This window comes from Lepidochelys kempii, chromosome 11, assembly GCF_965140285.1.
Source record: "Lepidochelys kempii isolate rLepKem1 chromosome 11, rLepKem1.hap1, whole genome shotgun sequence".
In the NCBI taxonomy this organism is placed as follows: Eukaryota; Metazoa; Chordata; order Testudines; family Cheloniidae; genus Lepidochelys; species Lepidochelys kempii.
Window position 1 is genome coordinate 41,914,981 of NC_136390.1, and position 8,223 is coordinate 41,923,203.

Below are 8,223 nucleotides of genomic sequence, written 5' to 3' on the forward strand. Positions count from 1 at the left end.
CTGTCTCCCAAGATTTGTGAGAGTGTTGGGTCATCCTTCAGGATAGGTTGTAGATCCTTAATAATGTGTTGGAGGGGTTTTAGTTGGGGGCTGAAGGTGACGGCTAGTGGCGTTCTGTTATTTTCTTTGTTAGGCCTGTCCTGTAGTAGGTGACTTCTGGGAACTCTTCTGGCTCTATCAATCTGTTTCTTCACTTCTGCAGGTGGGTATTGTAGTTGTAAGAAAGCTTGATAGAGATCTTGTAGGTGTTTGTCTCTGTCTGAGGGGTTGGAGCAAATGCGGTTGTATCGCAGAGCTTGGCTGTAGACGATGGATCGTGTGGTGTGGTCAGGGTGAAAGCTGGAGGCATGTAGGTAGGAATAGCGGGGTGGGGGGCTGAGAAAACCTGGATTTACGCTGGAAATGGCCCACCTTGATTATCATGCACATTGTAGGGAGAGTGGTCACTTTGGATAAGCTATTACCAGCAGGAGATTGAGTTTGTGTGTGTGGCTTTTGGAGGGGGGTGAGAGAACCTGGATTTGTGCAGGAAATGGCCCACCTTGATTATCATACACATTGTGAAGAGAGTGGTCACTTTGGATGGGCTATTACCAGCAGGAGAGTGAGTCTGTGTGTGTGGGGGGGGGGGGCAGAGGGTGAGAAAACCTGGATTTGTGCTGGAAATGGCCCAACTTGATGATCACTTTAGATAAGCTATTACCAGCAGGACAGTGGGGTGGGAGGGGGTATTGTTTCATGGTCTCTGTGTGTATATAATGTCTACTGCAGTTTCCACGGTATGCATCGATGAAGTGAGCTGTAGCTCACGAAAGCTCATGCTCAAATAAATTGGTTAGTCTCTAAGGTGCCACAAGTACTCCTTTTCTTTTTGCAAAGACAGACTAACACGGCTGTTACTCTGAAACCAGTCACAAAGAAGTAATACAATTTTATGGCCCCTTGTGGTAAATTGCTATTCTAAAAGACTACTTAAACTAGCATACTCACACCCTTTCTTGAAGACCTGGTAGTGGGAGACAGAGGACCAGCCCAATGAATTTGATGGTCCAGGCTTCCCAGGTTGGTAGGGATCAGGTTCGAGTGTTGAGTAGCTAAGCTATATTGCAAAGCTGAGCCGATAGCTTGATAGAAGATAGGAAAGAGCGACCATGCTGCATGGTTGTTTGCCCTCTTATAGGGTCCTGGTACTGCCTTAATCAAAGCCCAACCTACCATGCCCAAATCTTATTTCCTCACCCAGATAAATCTCTGGGTAGACTTACTCTATAGGTTAACATATTATGACATATATTATATGTATTAATATCAATTATCTCATCCCCAAAACTGTTACCCTTGACCTGACTTATGACTTCCATGTTCTGTGGAGTACCCTGCGGTTACCAGCCTGTTTCAGACCTATGGTAACCATATTCGGTTCTTTGTTCGGTTTCCCATTCAGCTTCCCAGTCAAAAGGGGTAACCAGTAGGCCATTTATATACATCAAAGATTACAAACACTCATACTAACTTACTCTAGCTAATCATACACGATAAAGATCTGTAGATTCCTTGCATTACAGCAAGCAACTATTATAAATAACTATTGTGAATAACATATACTGGAATTCAGCATAAACAAAACCCAAGGAAATAATATAATCAAACTAATGAAGAAAACACATTATGTAATATAGCAAGCTAACAAAGTGGCCTTATGGGTTACAGCCTCAGTGCTAACAACATTCATCCTCAGACCCTACAACGTTCTTTCGGAAAAGCAGGAAACACCAAAGCTGATACTCCTGATATTTCTAAGATTTAAAAAAAAAACAAGCAGGAAAAAACCCTCTGTTTTAAACAGTCTTCCTTGTTCTCTTTATCCATCATAAAAATAAAAAAGGTCTAAGCCCAATTTTTAAAAAATCCTTTGCAAGTCCCCTTAAAACAGTCAGGTGATCAGACAGAAGAGGTCTGTTCCAGTCCTCTTCGTGCCTGTTCAAGTAGTTGTCTACACATTTTCAGACGTGCAACATGAGTATTTAACAAATTAATTCTACGGTGTGACAGAAATATGTTTGTATCCTTTTTGAACCAGTAATTTATAGGGACATGGCAGATATTGCACCTATTATTTTACAACTGTTATTTTAATTATTGCCGTCCTTCATTTCTTTCTGGATAGGTGCAGGAACCATAGTAGGTGAGGGAGGATTGTCTGTAGCTCAGGCAAACTCAGTAGACACCGATGGTATTGCACAGAATGGTTCTGTGACTATGAAAAAGAAAAACACAGTTCCTGACCCCAATTAATTCTAACTCATTTTGTTAATGTTCTACAAAATGTTAATGTTAATTACAAAATGGTCAAGCATTCTTGGTGTGATTCGTCATAAAGCCCACCTGGCTTGGTAATTAACATTCCTTACCACAGAGTTTGGAACACCTTTTTATACACAGTAGCTTCATCACAGCTACAAATGAAAACATGGATTAATATACAAAACACATCAAAATAAGTCAATGGCTTAATAACCACTATTAAGGATTTTCTAAATCCATTTAATAACTCTAAATTATACTGAAATTGTATTGTCTCAGCCAATCAGCACACAGGGATGTTATACAATTACTGACCCATAACAATACACTTATTTCTCAGTTTTGCAAATCTCTGCATGCTGATTGGCTTAGGGTTTTGTTTTTGTATAGTTATTTTTGTATCAATAACTATGTTGTGTGTAAATCTCTGTGTGCTGGCTAAGGGCCATCAGCCAACCATAACCCAGGGATTTGCATATGTACTGTACAAAATTCATTACTTTCAGTAACATGTGTGCTTAAGTAAGTCTCTCCACCCATATATAACAGACACCACTTTACTCCATCCTTTGAATACACTACCCTGGATCATCCCCTCAAGATCTGTATAGGGAGAGAGGCTTTCCTCCTGGGCACTATCTCCTATCTCTTCCAGAGCCCTCAGGGACTTCTCTGCTGATCCAGCATCACTGCTAATGGGGAGAGTGCAGGGTCATAGGACATACATACCATCTAGCGGCACAAATACCTCTTGGAGAAGATAATACAGCCCCAGGCAGTCTTCTTTTAACCATGTAGCTTTCCCCCATCACCTGAACCAGCCTTGCAAACAGGGAACACTGGAGGCCAGAGCTAGTGCAGATTAGGCTGTGGAGCCTTCAGATTTTACTTTCCATGGTAAGGGGTAACCAACTCCCACCCCTCAAAGGGGACAATGAGGGATGTCCACCAGGGGAGGCTAACAGAACTTTTCCTCCATCAGAACCACCTCCTATGGGTGGGGTGGGGATGATCTGGACCAATTAAACTAATAACTAGAATTACTCTTGGGGAGTGTCTAGAAGAGGTCTAAACTTATATGTCACACCATAACCAACACCAGCAGTAGCTCCAGCCTAGCCAGCTCCAGAGGCTGAAGGGAGCGCTAGCATAGCCAAGGCATTGATGATATTAGGGTTTTATTATCTATTGCAAGGTTAGATGACACAAATGGGTAAAATGCCAGCACCCACTAGAGCCTCGTGTGTACTAGTGCTCTCACCATTTCTCCCTTCAGTGGTATCGATGCTGACAAAATTTAGAGAGAAAATGTCTATGGCAGAGATAGAAAGGAAGGAACTCACAATATTTAAATATATTTACTCTTAGCTATAATTTGCATTAATTTATTAGCACATTAATTATACTTTAACAATTAAAAATCAGACAGACTAGGGAACTTTACAGCTTACTAGCGAGCACACAGAAGTTAGAAATGGAAAAGACGTACTAGAGCATCTTCCTGCAGATGTAGAATTATTTGCTTCTGTATATTTTCTGCAGTATGATTCTAAAAGTTCCAAGCCGTGAGGCTTTCTCCTCTTGTCTAGAGAGGGGTTCTCTGCAGCCTAGCACATTTCATGGTTCAGGAAGATTTTGTGATATTCAGCCAATTTTTTTTCCTTTCTAATCTCATCTTGCTACCCTGTTGATGCATCCATATTGCATACTAAAGGAATCATCTCTCTCCTTCCTATTTATACCCTTCAAATAGCTGTAGGCTCATTGCCCATTTTTTAAGGTACTTAGGTGTTGTGCTGCTCAGCATTGCAAGGCCTAAGTTACTTAGGGAATGTTGACACTTTGAGGGGGAGGTGTAAATTCTGGCTCTAGAAAACATAAAAATAGAGTGTAGCTGTGGTGGTGTGAGGGGTTAGCAGCCCTGAGTACCCATCCAAGACGCTAGGCTACATTTCTATTTTTGGCATGGCACAGTCAGAGCTAGCATGGGTAAATCTCCTAAAACTAGCAATTACCTCTCTAGCTCAAAGTGTAGAGGTACCCTTAAACAGCAAAGTCCCAGGGGACTTAGGTGCTTAAGTACCTCAGTCACTTTTGAAAAATGTGACTTAGCTGGGTAAATCACTTAGGCCTTGCAACGCTGAATGGAGCAACACATAAGTACCTTTATAAATCTGGGTCATGCTTGCTTAGCCAAGCTATGCATATTTACCTGTTTTAATCTTTCCTTGAAAAAAACTCATTCCTGCTCCTAATCATTTTGCTTGATCTCTGCTGTACTCCTTCAGTTTGTCAATACTGTATCTCACTAGTAATGTAGTACATTGAACTGAAGGGAATGTTCTGGGTACAGTTGCACCAGAGTCTCCTGTTTCATGATGTGATGTATTAAAGCCCTAGCACACTTACAAACTTATGTCTAATTTGTTGTCCACTATCACCTCTAGGTCTTTTTCAGCACTGATGCTTCCCAGGTCTCAATCTCTTATTAACTATCTGCATTCTGGATTATTTTTGCCAGGCATTGCTCGTATTTTTCCAAGTGAAATCTCATTGATATTGTCTGCCCATCTTTCTAACATCTCTCAGTCCATTTGCATTATTTCTCTACTTTCACTAATGTTCATAACTTATCTCAGTTTAGTATCATCTGTGAATTTGTTAATGTGCTCCATCTCACAGATCATTAATGACAGTGTTAAATAAAACTCATCTGAAATCTGACCCCTTGGGTAATCCACTATATACCTCCCTTCATCACCATCCATTGTGGTTTATTATTACACTTTGTTGTAACCATTTTTTCACTCCACCTGACAGGGAAGGGGAATAAAGTTTTGTTGTACTGGTGTAAAAAATTAATAACAGTCCATAAATTGATTTTGGCTTTTATTTGTAAAATTAAAATTGTCCTGTGGCAAACCTTTAAAGGGCATACATAATTTTCTGTTTTATTTTTCTGTTAGTCTCTGACACCTCATGACATTTGATATTTTCATAGCTGAAATTTCTCAAAGTTGTCAGCAGTGTACACTGGAGCCTAATTGCAGTGGCAGTAACTGCTCGTTTATTCAATTTATTTTTCAGAAAATAGGCAGCTGAGATCTAACTGTACATTGTTATAGTTTTTCATAAGACTGTCACACTAGCCATTTAAAAAGCTTCCAAAAAGCATGCAGCTATTCTAAGCTCATGTTCGCTTTCCAGGCGACTATTTAATTGCGTTTTAGCTATTAATATTTGTCAACTGTTCAGCACAGGAGATGGCAATACTATATCATAATGTTGCCTAAAGTAACAGATGCCTTTTTTCTGTATTCTATTCCAATGGCTAGAACTGATTAAAACGCATACTTCTTAATTCCCTAGTGTCTGATAACATGATTTTTCTGTTTTTGTGTTTGCAAAGCAGCAAACATAGTTAAGATTTTGTGTATCCCTGCAGGCTATAAGTTAGCGAGGAAAACTCTCAGTAGAGTGTAAAGGCCAACCTCATGTCAAGAGTCAGTGCAGAGAAAGGGGACACTAGTTCCAATTGCCTTTTCCTACACATGCCCCATAGTCAAGCAGTGATGCTACCCTTCCAGCTGCTTTGTTACCCAGCTTTTGATTTAGGCTGAAAATAAACAAACATTTTAAAAGCTGTAACTAAGGTTAGTCTGCTTGGGGCTGGTCTAAACAACATGGTGGTAGAAATGCCAGTGTATGTGAAACAGTGCTTCGACCAACAGAATGATAACCACTGAAAATAATCCGCCACGTTGAAAGTTCCTGGTGGAGCTGCACAGATGTGAATTAGATCTCCTGTTTTTGCCAGTGCTGTCCGGGCTTTAGGCACAGAGTAGGTATCAGGCTATAGTAAGTAAGGCTGGCAGCTCTGGAAATGTTTCTGCCAGCCCAGAAGTATGGGTCTTCTATTGCTTATTATTATGATCACAGCACTCAGAACTGTAGTAGGCACCTTATATTTGTCAATAGGCAACAGTTCACCACAGACTTGCAGGAGCACGAAGTCACAGGAGGGAACTAATTCTGTTCTCACTTATGGCTGGGGAATCTGAGCTCCTACCTCTTTCAAAGAAGGTTAAATCAGCACAACTAAAGAAGGTACAATCTCTAGTGACTTTGCTGCCAAAGAGGATGAGACTCATTGTTATATAGTTTATTATTTATTTGCCATTGCTTGGGGCACTTTCTTAAAATGGTGAAAGTGAATACATCTTTCTTAATTCTTGTGTTTGAATGGAGCTGAAATTGGGTTGTGGTTTTATATTTAACAAAACAACTTCAACTCCTCCAGTGTCTGCTGTGCTTAAAGATCTGGGCTGATCTACATATTAGCAAAGCTCTGGGGATATTGTTTTACTGAGCTGTAGCAGCTGAATCAGTAGAGGGAGCACAAAGCTACAGAGTGGTTGGTTTGGGGTATGTTTGTTTATTTTTATATAATGAATCCAAAAAACTTCCCCTCATCACATAATAACAATTTGAAGATGGGGGTCAAATCTTGGTCTTAAAAACCATTGACCAGTCCCCTTAAAAGCTTTCAATTTAAAACAAAACACAGAACTGGCACCTTGCCATGGGACTCTGCAGCTTTTAACTGACCCCACATGTAAAGTCAACCTGGAGAGAGCTGTAAATACTTTAATCCAGCCCTTCAGCCCCCTAGAGGCATGTTTTTCCTGTGAACTGTGGAGCCAAAGTTCTGCTAAAGAAAGCTTTAAATCTGGAACATTAAATACCCTCCCATGTAGTTTGAGAATAAATGTCTTTATTCACTGGGACATAATGAACAGTAAACCAAATGAATAAACTATGGGCAAAATGGGCTTTGTGTTCCATGCCTGAGAATACAAACTTCTGAAGTAGTTTTTAGTTTAAAAGAATTGATAGGCTTGAGCTGCAAGGTTCTGCTTGGATCTTCGCTTCCTCACAGTTTGTGGGGTGTTTGGATCAGAATCTTGGGCTTCTCTCCCCCAACTCTGGGAAAAGTGCTGTTTAGTATTTCAGATGCTGGGGAGAGGTACATTCAGCACATTTCACATTCAAAAAGCTATTTTAAACAAATATTTGCTCTTGGGTTGATGAGGTTTAATAGGAACTGTATTGATACTTTACATAAAGTTCTTTAAATTTAAAAAATATTGATGTAGATACTGAGGGGGAGGTGTCATTTTTAAAATAAATATCAGACATTTGTTATCAGTAAAGATAGTTCAGATGAGTCCAGTAGGAAAAAGCATTGATCTTAATTAACTCTTTACAACATATTGGGAATAAATTCCTTCTGTGCCACACAGATCTCCTTGTTAACATTCCGTAACCATAAAACCGTACTAGGCTGATTTCTAATGCTGTGGAATGCAGCCGTTCTTGGATGCACTGGGGTTTACCTAGTGCTTTGAGACCAGCTTCCCACTTACACTAAACTGTGTTTCAGATGAAATCTGGACTAGATTGCACCAAGTTCTACTTCCTCTACTAACCTCTTCATTATGTGCATTTTTCTTTCCCACAAAATCCTAAAGGAAAAAAGCATGCATAAAAGCATTTGCATTTAAAATATGCTGTTAAACACTTCAAAAATGGAAGACTTTGAGATTACAGCCCTTTTCAATTCTTACTGCATCGCGAAAAAATAAAAAATAGTGAATGTATTAATTAGACAGTGATACAGGATACTGTCTCTTCTTCCTGTTGCGTAAAACACCAAAACATACTTGTTATCAAAGGTGGCTTTAGGACCAGTGAAAACCTACCCAGTACTGCTCCCCCTCCATGTATTGCAAAGGGGCTGATTACTTTGATTTATTGACTATTAATGTATGAGTGTTACTGAAGTATTTTGCAGTGCAGTAAATTTAACTTCCAGAGAAAATACAATATAGATTCAATCTGGAATAAAGAGAAAAAAAC